Source organism: Agelaius phoeniceus, chromosome 4 (genome assembly GCF_051311805.1).
Source record: "Agelaius phoeniceus isolate bAgePho1 chromosome 4, bAgePho1.hap1, whole genome shotgun sequence".
NCBI lineage: Eukaryota > Metazoa > Chordata > Aves > Passeriformes > Icteridae > Agelaius > Agelaius phoeniceus.
The window spans coordinates 20,191,951-20,209,174 of NC_135268.1; the positions used below are offsets into that span (position 1 = coordinate 20,191,951).

The 17,224-nt window shown below is 40.3% G+C and overlaps 1 long non-coding RNA gene across 1 annotated transcript in view; it reads left to right on the forward strand.

The window, feature by feature from the left end:
* LOC143693938 (uncharacterized) overlaps positions 1 to 17,224 on the forward strand; it is a 350,836-nt gene that overhangs the window by 60,924 nt on the left and 272,688 nt on the right. The window contains exons 6-8 of the long non-coding RNA XR_013182007.1: positions 1,597 to 1,839; positions 2,087 to 2,244; positions 16,394 to 16,486. This is a non-coding gene — a long non-coding RNA (uncharacterized LOC143693938). The remainder of the gene's footprint in view (positions 1 to 1,596; positions 1,840 to 2,086; positions 2,245 to 16,393; positions 16,487 to 17,224) is intronic.

A 17,224-nucleotide genomic window follows, 5' to 3' on the forward strand; every position in this document is an offset into this window, starting at 1 on the left:
GAGAGAAAATACAACCCAACTATCATAATTTCTTTCAGGTTTACAAGGCCACATCATCAGTACTTCAAATCAATAAGAATGTTAAGGCCTGTGTCTGAGATTACAGTAAAGCCATCTCATTTCCACAGTGCAAGGAACTCCTGACAAATTTTGTAAAATCCGTAAGTCTAGAAGTCTTGCAGGTGAACACAATTGTGCTGTTCCAGTCTTAAAAATTGAAATTATAAGATGGCACAAAATGTTTTGAAATGTTGTAGGACTCTCTACTTGGATGAGATGCTGCTAAAAAGCCTATTAGGGTTAGAAAATAAGGTTTTAGTTCAACTCCTGCTGGTCTGTGTTAAAGAAGAGTTTGATTTAAAGGCCCTTCTCTCTAAAAAGCCCAACCACAGAAGAATTTAATTTCCAGTCTCATAAGCCTGGGTTCTTTGGAGAACTCTCACCTCTGGCATTTTACCTTTTGGGGTTTTTTTCTGCTTGCAAAGTTGGGAATCTTGGAAACACATCAAAATTAAAAGAGGATGGGCAAAAGAGGTGTTGTGCCAGGAAAAGTGCAAGTTTTACATGATTTTACTTTTAGACTGCTTTTCTTTCAACTTGAGTGGGCTCACTATACTTCAGAGCACTTGCAAGAATAGCTCATGCATTGATATGTGATGCTGGGTTTGAAGTGTTAGGCAGACACCCTAATAAATAGTCTGATATTTAGAAAGGATGAAGTGACACCTAGTGAGTTATTAACTTTTATTTTGTGCATTTTGCCATCTGTCTTTCTTGCTAAGCTTCTCATGTTCTCAAATGCAGCTGATTTTGTACTGAAGCAACTCTGATGGACCAAAACCAAAGTTTTCAAGGCAGACTTGCCAAATTTGCCAATGCTGATCTGGAAGTCAAATATCCAGGTGTTTTGAAGAGTGAAATGCTGGAAACTGAGTATCTTGCTGACAGTTTTGAGTCCTTTTCAAAACCTAACTTTCATTTTGCCACCTCTCCCTGAGATCCTTCGAAAAATAGAATTCTAAATGTGTATGTTGAGCATTTAAAAAAATTGGTCTTTGGGTTCTTTTTGGAAAGAACTCTGCAGCTCTTTTGAACAGAGTTAAGGTAATTACTGCATCCCCTGAACTCTACTGACATGGTGCAGATAGGAAAAAAAGCCATCAATGCCTTGCATCAACATTTAATTGCATTTGACTAAAGCACACATTTGCTGGAAACATGTACTCCAAAAACCATGCAGATGTAATTTTAAAAATGTTGAAATGAATTGGCTTGAGCTTTTTACTTTTGCTAAAATATGAGTCAATGCTTTTACATTTAAAAAACCTCATTTCTGTTTCAAGAGATCTTTTTGAGACTGTAACCAAAGCCAAAGAACAGCTGTACCACACAAGCACAGGAAAGAAACTCTTGTTTTTCCCCCCAAAATACATGGAAAACCCATAGTTTCTGATCTTGCTACAGCTGATTTACTACAGTTTTAACCTGGCAATCTAAAGTCATATTTCAGAGATTTATGTTGCTTTACTTTTACCAGAAGTCCTTCTCTTATGTAGCTTGGTATCAGCTAAAGATGGGTTCACTATGTTTTTCCAGAGCAGGGTGACAGGATCAGAATCCCCTTGACTTTGCCATGGCAGCTGCTGCTTGGGCTGCACACCCAGCTGAGGAAGCAGCCCAGGAAAGGGTGCTCAGAGTAGTTCCTGCAGCTGAAGAAAGAGCCTACACCAACCCCAGGACTTGCCTGTGGATGACCACACTGCTTTTGGAGGAGATTTTTAAGGAGCTGTGGGACTTCAGACTCGAAGGATTATATCATGGTGAAATCAGGCATTGCAGGTACTGTGGAGAGGTACAGCATTTGGTCTGGGCTAACTGGAAATAGTTCACTCCTTTTCTAAGGAAAATGTCTCTTCAGCCTGACTTAAAGCATTCAGTTCAATGTCCATCAAGTGTTTCAGGTAGTTCATTTGTGGGTTGCCGCTTTAGATTTTGCCCTTTTCACTTGCTACCTCCAGACATTTCTTTTTGAACCCATTGGCATGCAGTGCTCCATCATGTCTGTTTTTCCCTTTCTCTTTCCCAGGCAAAACTGCTCATCAGACAACCAGAATTTGCAATTTCCATCTGCCTCGAGCTGAACTTTGGGCTAGAGGAGTAGCTGCAGGCTGCTGATCTCCTAAGAAGCACAGGGTTTGGGGTCTCTCTGTGCCACAGTACCAAGAGTTCATTTATCTCTTTCTGGTAAGTACATGCAATGTGGACACATGTAACTTTTATGCAACCCTTCTTTAGGGGAGCATCTAAGGTTCCTCTTCAAACGCTCCCTTGAGGCTCTGTGCTGGGTGAGCACATCCCTTAATAACCCTGGTCTGTGCTGGAAATAATCATACAGTAAAATCTGCTCAGGGTTTCCACTAGTTTTGCTGGATAAGGTAGATGGTCTGTGGAAAGCATGCAGCCTGAGCAGAGTTGTGTGGGGGCATTTGGGCTGACCTGTTCTAACTTCAGAGCTGTGCACAGAATTAAATGCAGCAGGGAGAACTGCAGGGCTCCCTCTCCTGAATGACAGAAGTCCCTCTTGACAGACACAGGGAAGCTGGAATTGCTGTATGGCCCCCTGTACTGATACAACACCGTTTCTGACATTCAAACAACAGTTTAATTTTTCTGGGGAGAAAATGTCTCTAAAATTTCTGGGGGAAAAGCGAAGTAAACCTTCAGAAAACTGCAGATGGAAAGCTTGTATTTATGTAAAATGGAAACATGCTGTGAATCATTGGAGAAAACCTATATTTTCTTGCCAATTATAACAATATTAGGTAGCAGTGATGGTTTCCAAGGCAACCTGGCCACGGGTGCATTCATGTGGAGTGTGTGTGACTACCTGCTTTGTCAAGCAATGGATGCATGTCAGAAGGTGGTGTGTGGGGGGAGTACAGATCATTTCATCAATCTACACTACAAAAACTATTTAAAAACAGAGGGTTTGGGTTTTTGTTGGTTTTTTGTTTTTTTTGTTTTTTTTTTTAGTTTTATGTCTGATTGTGCTGAGCATTTCCCTGCTTTTCTAGAATAGGCAAGACATAGGAATAGGCAAATATGGGGGAGCCAGGCTGAAGACACCTGGCTGGTGGGGTGTCCAGAGGGGTGTTGGAGGAGGTCTTCTGGGCACAAATTAGTGTGTAGTCTGTTCATACATTCTCTGTGGATGTAAACAAATGTACAGCATCTTCCCCCAAAAAACTTCCTTTTTCCTTTTGCCTGAACTGACACCAGCCTGTATTTCCCAAGGTGTTAAACCAAAGGAGCTCTTCCAACACCTTGAGTTTCTTGCCTTCAATTGCAGTTCTTGGTACCATCTTCTTTTTTTTTCTGTCCCTCATTCCTCTCCAACACATCTTTATTTGGTGTATTGAAGCTTTCCTGGCCTCTCCAGCTGTCCTGTGAAGCACAGAGAGCAACACACAGTGTGGTCCTTCCATATGTTTTCTTCAAACTCTTGGTTCCTCTGAAGAGCCATTGCAGTTAAATATTGTGTGAGGACCCTGCTATCAGTCTCCAGGGAATTCACTGCCTTATCCTTGACCTTTTAAAAACTTCCAAGAACTGCACATTTGGTTTATTTAGAAAAATACCATCAGGGCTGCCCAATACCTGATACAGCTGCCAGGAAAATAAATAACAGCCCCATAGCCACCCAAGGGAAATGAGAAAGGGATGTGGGTCATGTTCATCAGCCTTGACTGCTTTCCAGATTGCTAAGGCAGCTGTGACACAGCCATGATGTAGAGTCCATTCCTCTCTTTAGCCAGTCAGGTAAACTGAGCCTGCAGGTCTGACCTGGCATCACTGGGAGCAGGTAATATTACCAGCTCTAAAAAATCAGCAGCTGTAGTGTGAGATTTGGCTGAAAATTTCCAGTGTTCTTCAGTAGCAGTCCCCTTTCCAAATTAATTTTTCTTCAGGAAAAGGCTGAGAGGATTCCCAACTACCTTTCTCTAAGCCAAAACTGTTGTGCTATTGAGTTCACTGTAACTTTGCAGCTTCCCCTGGGAATTAAAAACAGTCATGTGAGGTGTTCAGTGAGCAGTTACTCATTGAAAAATGCCTGTGTGATGCCTGCTGGCTCTGGCATGAGGGCTGCAACCACACTGAAACTCTGCTAATGTGCCCAGCCACGTTCCTTCCTCAGCACTGCTTTCAGAGTAGCCTCTGAAAGGCAGCTGCTGTGTGCTGGGAATGGCAATCAGGCCCTCAGCACCCAGAAGTAAGCTTGAGTGAGAAATTAAGATGCTGGGAATTTCCACCTAAATTATTTCACCTAACCGTTGCCTTTTACAGTGGATTACAAAATGCCCACTGTGCATGGAGATGTGGATGCTCACACACATCTAACTCAGCTCAAGAGCTCACACTTGTGAGCAGTGAGAACCCACCCAGCTAACCAAGCTAGGAAAATGTACCCATCTACCTTCCTAGAGACCTTCCTCTGCAGTGGCTGTCCTGAAATTGTAGGCATAAGCCTGTTTTGCCCTTGCTCCTGGGCAAGAGAAGATAAAACTTGGGAAGAGCCAGCCCAGATTGTGTCCTTTCAGTACATAAAAGGGGCCGGCAGGAAAGCTGGAGAAGGAATTTCTGCCATGGCATGTTGTGGTAAGGGAAGGAGAAATGGATTTAAGCTGAAAGAGGATAGGTTAGATTGGATATTAGAAGAAATTTTTTACTGTGGGGTGGTGAGGCACTGGAATTGGGTCTCAGAGAAGCAGTAGGTGCCCCATCCCTGGACATTGATGGAAGGCATCTGAAGGTGGCAGTAGCTTTTAAGCACTAAATATGTTATTGAATACTTTGGCCCAAGTGATTCAGGTGCCCCTAACACTTGAGTCTTGTGTTTAAGCCTCTCAGCCCCCTTAGGGTTCCACATTATTTGGTATTTTGGGTTCCAGAGAAAGATGCATCAAGCTCTTGCTTCTGGAGGCAAAATCAAACACAGAATTGAATTTCCCTTCCTTTTTACAATATGGGACACTTGACAGAGCTACAGAAATCCCATTTGAAAAACGATAGCTGTTGATTTTCTGCTTGCTGAGAATTATTAGTATTTTTTCTATCCTGCAAAACCAGCCATTAAATCAGCAAAATGCCTTGGCATTAGAACCATTTGGAATGTGAAAAATACTGCTGCTTCTTGTTGAGCTGCAAATGTTCAGTTACAAAGTTAAGGGAAAATCTAAAAGTACGAATAATGATCTTAATTTGAAAGACGTTTTACAAGTAAACATACTACAATTGTAGCTACAAATCAGATAATTGCTGAACATTTTAGAACCCAGGAGTATAAAATTAAAAACAATAAACTCAAATTTAAGTCCAAACAAATAAGAGGGAAATTCTAAGTAGAAGGTTCATATGATTGATTTTTTTTTATGGACCATTTCTTTATCTCTAAAACCTCAAATACCACATAGTGGTCTCTAATAATCTATGTTATAATATTTAAATGAGCATATACTTCAACATAAAGTGGTTTACAGTAGGTTTTTCTATTACTGTATAAGAAATGTATCCATGAAACATAAAAAGGTCAACTACTTCAATGAAATACCTTTTAAAAATAATATGGTTTTACAGCCATACATAAATATATATATTTTATTATGTCAAAGAATATGAAAGAATATAGTTCTGTGTTAAACTGCAAGTCTTTCAAGGAGGATACATTAGCATTAAACTGGGATGTATGATCACTGAAATACATTATTTCTGCTTTGGACTTTACATTTCCAAGAGAAAGGTTTTTCTTCTCCCTACTTCCCAACTTTTTTCTCCACTCATAAGAGTTTTTCAAAGTACTAATATGTCTTGTCACAATGTATTTTAGTAATGACTAATTAGACACTGGGGGCTGTGCTGGCCCCCTGCATTCTGTCCAACTCAGTGGCCCAGCTCTGCCACAGCAGGACAGCCCAGCTGGTCTGACCATGCTTTGGGAGGGTGCTGGCAGCTGGGAAGGGGAGCAAAGCTGAGGTGCAGCCACAATGCAGGTGACAGAGAGGGTCTGGAAATATCCCGAGATGGGAAATAGCCAATATCCCAAAATGGGAAATAGCCAAGATGGGACTTTGAGGGGAACATCCAAAGAGACAGTGCTTAGGTTGATGGATTGGAACATTCATCAGAACTCCCTGAGAAGGCAGAAGGGAGAAGAGACCAGAAAATATACTTTGTATATATATTTGGCCCTCCTGTCTGCCTGTGACAAATTATGTCTTGGTCTGAGCCAATCCTCAGAGAAGTTCCAAATCCCTGGACAGGTTTTGTAACTTCTGACAAGTCTATAGCAGCCCAGATATCTCTGCTGAGCTGCCAGCTAGTTCCTTGTGCTGGCTGCCAGCATGTCCCCTTTGACTGTGGGATCCCAGGAATACAGGTTCCCAAAGCATCCACTGTTCCACTGTTAACTAATATCTCTAGGCCATACCCAACCTAAGTTTAATGCACCTAATTAAAAGGGTAAGCTTATTTCTGAGGAGCAGCTGTTCAGAGTTGGGAGGTAGAAGAAAGGTAAAAAGCATTCCCATTCCCTTCACATCCTTCCTCTGAAGCAATCAATAAGTTTAATTAGAGTGGTTAGGAATGAACTATAAAAGCAGCAAAGTTAGTATCAGATAAATTAGGGAAATATTGGGACAGGAGAAATATTTGTGACATTTTTAACAGAAATCTGACGTAGGTAATTGCCAGTGCTGCTTGTTGTGAAGGGGAGGAGTGCGCGCATCAGGGCCTCGCAGCAGTGGAAGGGAAGTCTATTATAATCCATCCATTTCACACACTGTAACTGCAGTCTCCATAAGTAATTGGAGGGGAGTGTGGTGTAACACCCACGCCACCCTGCTTGAAAATGCTGGTGTTCTCTTGCTGATTACCCCTGAAGTCAATGGGCAGCATACAGGTTTGGTATAATGCAGTGTGATATAATCAATCCTCCTGTGTGCAAGTCATTGCACTTTGCATGTGCACTTCTTTCTGGTGCAGAAAGAAATCTGTTCAAAATAAGCCACATCTCTTCCATTCCCTCTTGCAGCTGTGCTGGACTGTGCATCTTAAAAATGCTTAAATACATATTTTTAAGGAGGTCCTCTCTCAAATGATGGGCACGATTCTAAGATGTGGAGGTTCTACAGTAGGGATCCTTTATAACTGCAGTCATTGCCTTCCTGAAGAAAGAATTTTAAGAAAACACTTTATTTCTAGGTCAGATTTTGTTTGTGGTGGGATTGTTCATACTTATGAAGTTATGCATGTTATTAAGAGACTTTGCTTGCTTTGGGTCAAAGTGATAGAGACAGAGCTGAGGGAAGCATTCATAGAAAATGTCTTTGTGGAAAATGCTATAGATCTGTTGATACCAGAATGTTTTGTGGGGGTATCCTTTCAGTTCTTTTGGTGTAGTGAAAATACTTGAAATTTTGTCTGAGGCGCTGAACTTAAAAATTTTATTAGCTGAAACATCTGAACTTCCAATTTAAAATTGCTCCTTGCATCAATATTTTTGTATTCAATTGAGACATTTCAAAGCAAAACACCTTGCATTTTGGTGTTTGTGTTTTTTTCTGAAAGAATAGAGTTCATTGAGTGTGGAGGAGAGAAAAGATTGGATTATTTAGTCTAAAGGAGAGAACATGATGGAGGATATCTTTCCAAATAGATAAAAGGCTGATGCAGTAAGGAAGGCAATAAATCTGCTCTCCATGTTCAGGATGGTCACAAGAAGAAATAATGGGACTTAAATAGCAGAGGAAAACAACCCAAAACATCAAGCTAAGCATTAAGAAAATATTCTGCTGGTAAGGCTATAGCTCTTGGAGAATTCTCCACCAAACTATCTCAAACCTGGGTTTGAGGTAAAGCACCCTCAGGATAACAGAAAGGACTTGTTCTGCCTGAGGGCTGGATAATCTCTGTAGTGTCTCCAATGCCTGGGATTCTCTGATGCTGAGGGCAGTTTTTTTAAAGATAAAGCACTACTAATATGGAAAGAGTCTGGTAAGAGATTGTAGGTGCAGCAAGTAGACTCTCAAAGAGAGTTTCCTTTGGACAGCAGTGGCTTTGGCAGGCTGGTGTGGCTGTCCCCAGGCCTTGCACGTGCCTTGCCTGAATGTGGTCTGCATGTTCACAGGCACAGATGGGGCTGGCAGAGGCAAAATATTTCTTTTAATCCTTCTAAGAAATGACAAATTAAGATGTGATTATAGAACTGTTAAAAAGGAATTACCAGAGAGGAATTTCCAGATGGTCATGCAGAATTGCTATTGAAGAGTGAACAGCAAGGTTGAGTTATTTATCCAAGTACAGTTCTTTCTTCTCTTTGTTTCGGGTTGGAGAGTCCCATTCTATCCTCTAGTCCATGTAATAATTTCTTATTCAGTCCAGTTACAACTACCTTTCTGCCTGCTAGTTCCATTTTCTTGTCCAGTGCTGATAATAATCTTTTAAACCTAATTCCTCAAGAATATAAAATGATGGGTTCAGTTTCTTCCCTGCTGTGGAAAATAACCTTGAGACTTTTTTGGCTGGTGCAAAGCTTATTTGACTTGGGTGTAAGGGATGCTTTGGTACTGTTCTGTGGAGCAGCATGCAATTCTGCATGATAGGGTATCAGAGCATATCACTGCTGATAACCTTCTAGGTTAATTGCTGTGCACAGAGTGCCTTGAATCAACACATTATGTTTAATCCCAGAACACACTCTGGCTGTCTCTTTACTGCAACTCTGTGGGGCTTCCAATTGTTATTTATGTATGATAGGTGACACTTATTTCAAAGCTACCTAAGTGACTTAGACACAACAGTTTAAATGTTTTGCAGGAGCTCATCCCTGTAGATGATTCTGGCACAATATACATGCTAAATGTTTCTACATATTCCAGCTAATGCATAGATAATTCCCTACTCCATTTTCTTATCAAAACTTCTAAATCCTTATTTGTTCTAGCTACATTTTTTGAGAGTCTTTTAAGTGCTGAGCATTGCACATGAATCTCAGAGGTCACCATGAGATCCTGACAGAAATTCTTATCAAACTGGAGGTTTCCATATTTGATAGAGTGTCCAAATGCTGTGTTTATTCCACATGGTCCTCTGGGAGATGATCCAAGAGATGGAGAATGATTTCAGTCAAATCAATGGAAAGATTCTCCTTGTCACTCCTTTGGCTAAGGCCCATAGAAACTCCAGAAATCAAAAACCTTGTGGCTGCTGAGGATTAGGCTGTATTGCAGTTTTACTAAAGAAAATTTCTCAAGGTGTTTCACAGGAACTGGATTCACATTCTTATTGAATTTTGTGGCAAATTAGATTTTGCTACTTCTGAAAAAATGTACCTTTATGATTTAACTGGATCAATGCTATTGTGGTCCTGAAAGGCACACTTCTAACACAACATCAAGTTTCCCTAGGTTAAAATAACTCAGTGTAACAAAATAATGTACTGAAAAGTAGGGCTGAGCAGGCTCTTGTTCACAATTCACTGACCAATCATGTGACAAGAGGAACTCTGGTAGGTTGCTCAATACTTCTTCACCATTCACACTGCTTGTGCTCAGTCTCTTTTTTCATTAGGTCTTGCACTTCCAAATCACAACATTTTTCACAACCAGCTACTTAAATATTCTTGCCATGGCACATTGCAAGGGAAGGTGGCTTCTGTTTCTCTTTTAATCTCTTACCCAAGAAATTGTGCCTCTGCAATGCTCTTTTGTTTATTACTGTATCACTCACAGCTTCATTTTTTGTTGTCTCACACCTCCTTGTCTGCAGTATTCCATCCATAGTAATCAAGGATGTGACTGAATTTACATCACTTTGTAATGTGGGGAGCAGGGTAAGAAAGGAAGGGAGACAGTGCTGCACACCCCCTGTTGATCTCAGAAAAATGGTCTGTGTACACAGCATGCAGTTAGTTCAGCTGTAGTAAAAACCAAAGAAAATGCTGTTTTCTTACATTGCAGTCAGCTAGAAGCTATTATAAAAACTTCCACTACTGGCATCAAAATAAATCTTGGCTTCCAGATAAAGCAGTATAAGTTTTCTTTGCAGGTTCATAGAGTGGCTCCCAATTTACATCTTATATACAGAATCTGTGGAAGGAATGTGTATTAACTTTTTCATCAAAGTGTTGATCTTTGCTTTGTTGCCTGTGAGGCTTTCCATCGCTTCTTTATTGCTTTCAAGGCTGGTAGTGTGCTCACAGTGAGGACTGCTAAAAGTTATTTTTTACTTAATCCTTCTCCATCACATGCTTGGACCTAGAGTCTAAGCCTAGCTTATAGACTTTAAAGTTAAGCTTAAGCATTCATGAAAGAAACTTACTGCAAATATAGCAGTGGCCTCTGTAGCTTCTTTGTTTATAATTTTAAATTTTATAGTTTTTTGGAGGGGATTTAAAACAAAATATCATTTGAAGTCATAAATTGCACATCTGTGAAAGAAGGCATGTAGCTCAAAATACAAGGTAGACGCAGGAGTAAACAACTCCGGGAACGAAATGCTCTCAACTACCTTTGCCATGTAGAATGACTAACCTGCTAAAATCATACTTATCAGCTCACACAAATGAGTAGATAGGTTTCAGTAAAATGCAGGACTTTCCTGATAAATTGCAGCTATTTCCATGGAAATGATAAGGATTTTGCTACTTGGGCTATTTCTGTGGACCTATTGTGTCACTGCTATATACTCTTTTCAAGTTGCACTTGTTTGAAAGATTGTACCAGCTGGAAATCATGATTTGTAGTTTGAGGAAAGTTTTTTGTGAAAACCTTTGCTATCCTAATCACATCTTGGTATAATACAGCTCTTTTACCTAACTTCGACTTGCTTGCACTTTAGGCCAGGGTTGAGATTATCCCTTAAATGATAGGTGTGCATTCTAATCTAATGAGAGGAAGGAAAAGATTAGAGGGTGGCATTCACTGGCAAATTAGGAACATTCTTCATTTGTGCTCCTTGTGCTGCAGGCACTGCAGGTTTAGCTGCTAATATACTGCAGGGCTTTGCTGTCCACATTCTGGTTTAGAGCAGTTTTGTGATTACTCTGACCCTCCTGTGATGAGACTTAATAGACATTAACCTTCTTGGGAGGGAAAAGACCACGCTCAGGTATCTGGGATCCTAGTTACATAATGCCTCTAAGCTCATCTTTATAGAGGCAGGAATGACCATGAATTAGTGCTAAATGAAACAGGGAAGAGAGGAAAGACAAGTGTTTTTCATGTGTGGATATGTCTTCGGGAGAATGACCTATGGAGAAACTGTGCAGTGAAAGGAGTATTTGATAATGGCTAACACTCAGTGAGCAGCCAAATCCAATGAAGATATGCCTTAGAAATCAGCTGTGCTACATGAGAGAGAAGTGCAGAAAATTACCAATGCATTCCTCAATATAATAAATGCTTTTTAACAGAATAGGCAATAGGCAGAAGATGATGCTGCACAAGGACCTATCTTTCATAGCTTTAGTTTTATAATGAGACCACAGCAACTACCTTTTGTCATGAGAAAAAAAAAAGTGCTTTCTTTGAACATAAGTGCTAGTAGTTGCATAATATGAAACTTACTGATGCATATAATGGTAGCACTGGGCCGTCTGAGCACAATGTAGGCTTTAAAATTAATCTCTGCACAGATCAGCAAGCACATGCAGATTCTCCCATGTTGACAAGAGCAGTGCTCTTCTTTAGGAGAAGCAAAACTTTCAAAGCCTGGCAGCTGGAATTTGCAGGCTTGTTGTTCCGTTATTAACTCTGTAAGCCTCAGGGAAGGGGTAATGGATGAGATGATCCCAAGAGGTCCGTCCCAGACCTACTTTGTTTGGTTTCATGGTTCCTAACCAAGCAAGCAATAAGCACAGGCATTCTCTGAAATGAGCAGAGGGAAAGAGATGTGTATTAGTTATGCAAGGTACTCTGTTCAGCTCCAAGCTGTGTAGTCCATTCCAGAGCTCAGCAAAGAACAGGTGCAAGGAGCCATAGCCACAAGAACAGTGCTTGGAGGGACCCTGCAACCCCCAGTGATGCTGAATGTACTTTGAGGAAAGCCACAAGACTGTAAAAAATTGATTTCAAAGCAGTGACTTTGGACAGAACAAGACTGTTAGGGAGAATCTTTCCCAAGAGTCCTGAAGTGAGCAGACCTTGCCAACACTGCTCATCAAAATCTTATTTATTTTCAGCAAGAAAAAGTGGCATTTTACAGCGATGCCAAAATCACTCAGCCTATATTGTTAATACCAGGGATTTGAATCCCAATGGCAGAAGCATACTGGGTTTCCCTGTTGCTGACTTGTGTGCTGTGATCCTGTGGGAAGTGTGGGTCTGGGGGGAGAGGTCAAGCTCCCACTCAGGGCAAGGCCAGCACTGCATCCAACGACATTTGCCTGGGGCTTTGTCCACTTGGGGCTTGAAAGCCCCTGAGGTCTGAGATTCCTGTGCTTACCTATCCTCTCAGTGAGTGCAATCCAATCCACTATCTGCTCTCAGGACTGGGGTTGCCAGAGATTAACCAAGCCTGGCTACTGACTGTAGCTGTATCTCACCTCTTTGCAGACCTTTTGCTGCTCCAGTTGTCATCTTCAACCACCCCTTGCAGCTTGCCTTAAAAAGACTTTTCTTGTATATTTGGTGGTTTCAAGTAAAAGCTCACTTTTCCCCCCACTTTTTATGGAAAAGGAAGGGCACATTTTTTAGAATAAAATCTGTCCCAGTCCTTTTACAGTCCTTTGACTACAACAATGCATTTCTGGGTTTCTCCCTTTGCCTTCTTCCAAAAAATCAAGCAAGCCTTCAGTTCAAATTTTAAATGGAACCCAGATGATTTGTAAGGATTTTGTTATGCATTGTAGAATATTTGTACTTCTATGAGCTCAGGTCAGAATTTTCCTTGTGTCTAGAAGAATCAGCTATCTTTCCCCATCACCTTTCAGGGGCTTTCAGGCATACATGAAAATATTCTGAGTGATTTAGGTACCTACTGAAAGTCATTCAGACAGAAGACCTATTACACTTTTAAAAATAAGACTTTCTTCAATGTGTTAAAAATCCCAGCTGCGACAGCTGTGGTGATAATGTGTTAAGTTGAACTCTGCCTTTTTGTAAAACAGGATCGTTTTTCTCTGTCTTCTGGCAGATATGCAATCCAGAAAAACAAGTCATTAAAAGATTCATTTGTAAGGATAAACAGAATTGACAAATAAAGCTATTTTTTGAAACTAGGCTGAAAAAGTATCTTTTCCTTGAGAGGTGATGATAGATTTCAAAGTTCAGTCCATGCTACCTAATGCCTACACCACAATTCTTCCCCCAATTAGCTGTTTGTAAGGCAGTGCCATCTTCCACTTGTCACATTATAGACTTTATTCAAATGAAATACCTGAAAGAAAAACCTCCAACCTGTCCAGTACTACCGAGCAGAATTCTATTATGTAAATCTACTTCCATATTTTGGGAACAAATGATAGGCAGGACATGAAATGGAAAAATAAATTATATGCACACAAGTAAAAGATCAGTCAGGCAATGTACTGAGGTATCATTAGGGCTGATGAATCACTATTATCATTATAAAAATAACATATAATGCTTCAAATCCTGCATCGTGGCTGACTTCTTTGCTGATGAATATTTATGCAGTTTCTTTTGTTTCTTTGTGTGTCTAACAGATGCCAAGCTAAGTTCAATAGACAAATTGCATCTCTGTGAACTGTCACAGCCTTGTCCTTGTTTTTTCAAGCAAACTGAAGTTAAATAGCAAAATAGAATAAATAAACAGAGGTCAGAACCTCCATCTCCGTACAAGACTCAATCAACTGATAAATAATGTGAAAGAATTCAGATCAAAGAAGGAATTAATTTTAAATATTCTTTATTTGAAATGAACCCTTGCATATCTGCACTCTGAGGATCATAAGTTACCTAACCAATGTGTGTGTCATAACCTAATTAGCCACATACTTCTAAATTTCTCAAAATTCCTTGTGTCTGTGCTCCTTACCTTCAGTGCAGGATAAAAGAATTATTATAAGTGTATGCGGTTTATTAGCAAATAGGGCTTATAAACAAATAAAAAATTACAAGGAGGAAAACAAAGATGGCTAGATAATGATGTTTGGAGACACAAAATCTGAGGTCAACAATTTACAACCTTTTTCAATTGGTAATACATCAGTTCCATTAACTCAGTGCCTTAGCATAATCTTGTTCCCAACCAAAATTTTATTTTATGGATGGCAGGTGATTTTTTTTTTTTCTGTGCCTCCAGATGTACAGTCCTATTGATTTGCTTTGCAAGCTTTCTGTAGAAGGTAGAATCAATGGAGCACTGTCACCCAAACAACTCTGAAGTAGAATTTATAGATTTGGGGAAATGACTTAATTGCCGGAATGATGTTGGTTGCTAAGCCTGCCCACTTAGACTTGTGCAACTACTGTGCGTTTTCCAAGTCCCAGGCATCAAATATGTAACAGTATGTACAAGGAACTGGAAAATAATGTAAATACTTCTGGAATGTCATCAATTTTGTGAGGCATTTCACAGAATTTAACTGATGCTGACACAGGGATACCATCTCTGAATTTTGTCCATAATTCTTCCTAGAAGAGCTTTAAGTCTTTTGACATCTCCTAAGATGCATGAGGCTTCCCACAGCTAACTTTGGCTATATGAAAGCAGAGTTTGCCATTTAAAACAATAAGAGGCAGAATTAGGTAAAGGGTTTTCTCCTCTCTCAGTGCCAACCACTTCTTTCTGTCTTCATGTGGAAAGTCTCTCCTTGCCAAAGCAGCACTTGGGATTTGGTAGTGATTCAAAGGGCTAAAGAGATACATGCCTTCCAAGAAGCAAATAGCTCAGCATCACCTCACTGAGTGATATATTGCAAAGATCATGGGTCTACTTTGATAAGTAGAAACTCACACAAAAGTTGATTCTCCTTCATCAGTTTGATTCTTGCAGTGCTCAGAGTCACTGTGATTACTTACTGCCCAACTTCTTCTCTAAAGTCTTGCAGTCCCTCTATTCCAACTTCTTCAGGAGGTGAACTTGCTGATATTTAAAAGACTGCAACCAAGCAGTGAGCATGTTTTGAGGGGACAGGGGGATTCTTTCTTTGTTTTGTTTGTTTGTTTGTTTGTTTTGCCTGGAAATGCAACACTCTACATCTTTTGGCCAGCTTTGTCCAGGGAACTTTTTATATCTTCACAGAAATCATCGCCTGCCATACCCAGCTATACAGAAGGTACTGAGCCTTACTCTGAACACCTCCTACTTCTGTGCTTGGCTGCTGCCAGGATGTTTCCCAGTGATGCCTTAACCAAGGGATCCAACAATGTGTAACACCACACCATTTTCTAGCACTTCCAACTCCTGAAGACAACATTGGGTCTGGAATCAGAGGAGTGTTATTTACGAGGAAATCTTCTTACATACCTTCATGATGCTGTCTTTAGCCAGTGTCTCTTCAAGTGGCAATGTAAAGTCATTTGATTCGCTTGCTTGACCTGTTTCTAATTGGATATAATGAAGCAATGGGAGGTCACTGTACACACTCCCTCCAGGACCACTCAATTATTCCTTGCATCTCTGTGATGAGATCAACAGGACAATTTTGTGCATGCCGGGCTCTCCGTGCAGCAGAAAGTCCCACCCAGCTAATGAGGCTTTACTGCCATTCCAGCACCATCACATTTTTATTCAATTCTCCTTAGATTTACACTTCATATTCATATTCCCCTCTGCAAGTACCACATGAGTATATCAGCTTCTTAATGCAAAACAATACATGATCTGGTGGTGTGCATTACACATGTATACCTTTTGCTAAAAATCAGCTGTGCATTAAATGGATGGTATTTCTATTTAAAACAGCCAGCATGGTCTGAACAGATACACTGTGAGCTGGTTGCCTAGGCAACAAAATTCCTCAAATTAGAGGGTCTGTAACAGAAGATGTTTATCTAGCTTTAATTTTGTGGCCTGGTTTCTAAAAATCTTAATTGACTCCTTTCAAATGTATTTTATCTAGTGATAATGCTACATTTCAAGCAACAACTAGGACAGATTCATCTACTGTATCTATGATACAAATGATAGATATTAAGCACATAAAATAGAGACAAAGGTTAAGGGGTAACTTATTTCACAGTTTGGCAATTGTTTAGATGGTTGAACCTTGCCTCTTGGCTGCTAGGTTCCCTGTATATTTGTTTATTGACTTCATTCATATAAAGCATCAAAAGTTGTATTTGTCGATTTGACAGCAACTGGGCTATCAGATACCAAAATTCTTGACCTTGTTTTTGTTAAGTTCTATATTTTCTATCATGTTTTCTATGAGTCTCCCTGCAGCATGCTTCTCTCACCACATAACTCAGCACCATGGACAGAGGTTCTCCCTAATCCTGGAAATGCTGTTGGACCCGTTATCGAGGTATTGTAGACATTTTTGTTTTGCTTCACTCTTTTTTTTTTTTCATTTTTGCTAGATGGGATGGGCTTTTGCTCTCAGTAAAATATGACTGCAGTCTCCCTGAATAACTCCCATCCCCCAGATGGTTGCAGAAGTAGGGTTGCCTATTAGCATGGCTTTGCAGCAAGGCTCCTAGGGCTTAGTGCTCCCACACTGGGAGCTGTGGACCCATGACAGGGCAGCTCTGCCACTCCCAGGGCTTGAAGACACTGAGCTTCTGGTTTCACTGGGAAGCTCAGTGTCTTAGGGGTGACATCAGACTCTGCTGTAAAGGGTGACACTGCAGGGCACAGCTGTTCCATCAGTGTGAATGTGGGGGTGTGTCACCATCATATTTTCTGGAAAAAATCCCCTTGCCCAGGATTCTTCTCCTGGGAAGCTGAGGAGCCTCAGAGAAAAAGGACAACAAATTCTTATCTCATTTGCTTCTCCTGTGTTTTGCTGCTTTGGAATGTGTTTGGAGATTGTTTATCCAACTGGTGGTTGTTTCATTGGTTTCATGTGAATTGTTTTGACTTAATGACCAATCAGTGCCAAGCTGTGTCAGGACTCTGGAAGGAGTCACGAGTTTTCATTATTATCTTTTAGCCTTCTATAAGTATCCTTTCTCTATTCTTTAGTATAGTTTAGTATAGTATTCTTTAATATAATATAGTATCATAAAATAATAAATTAGCCTTCTGAGAACATGGAGTCAGA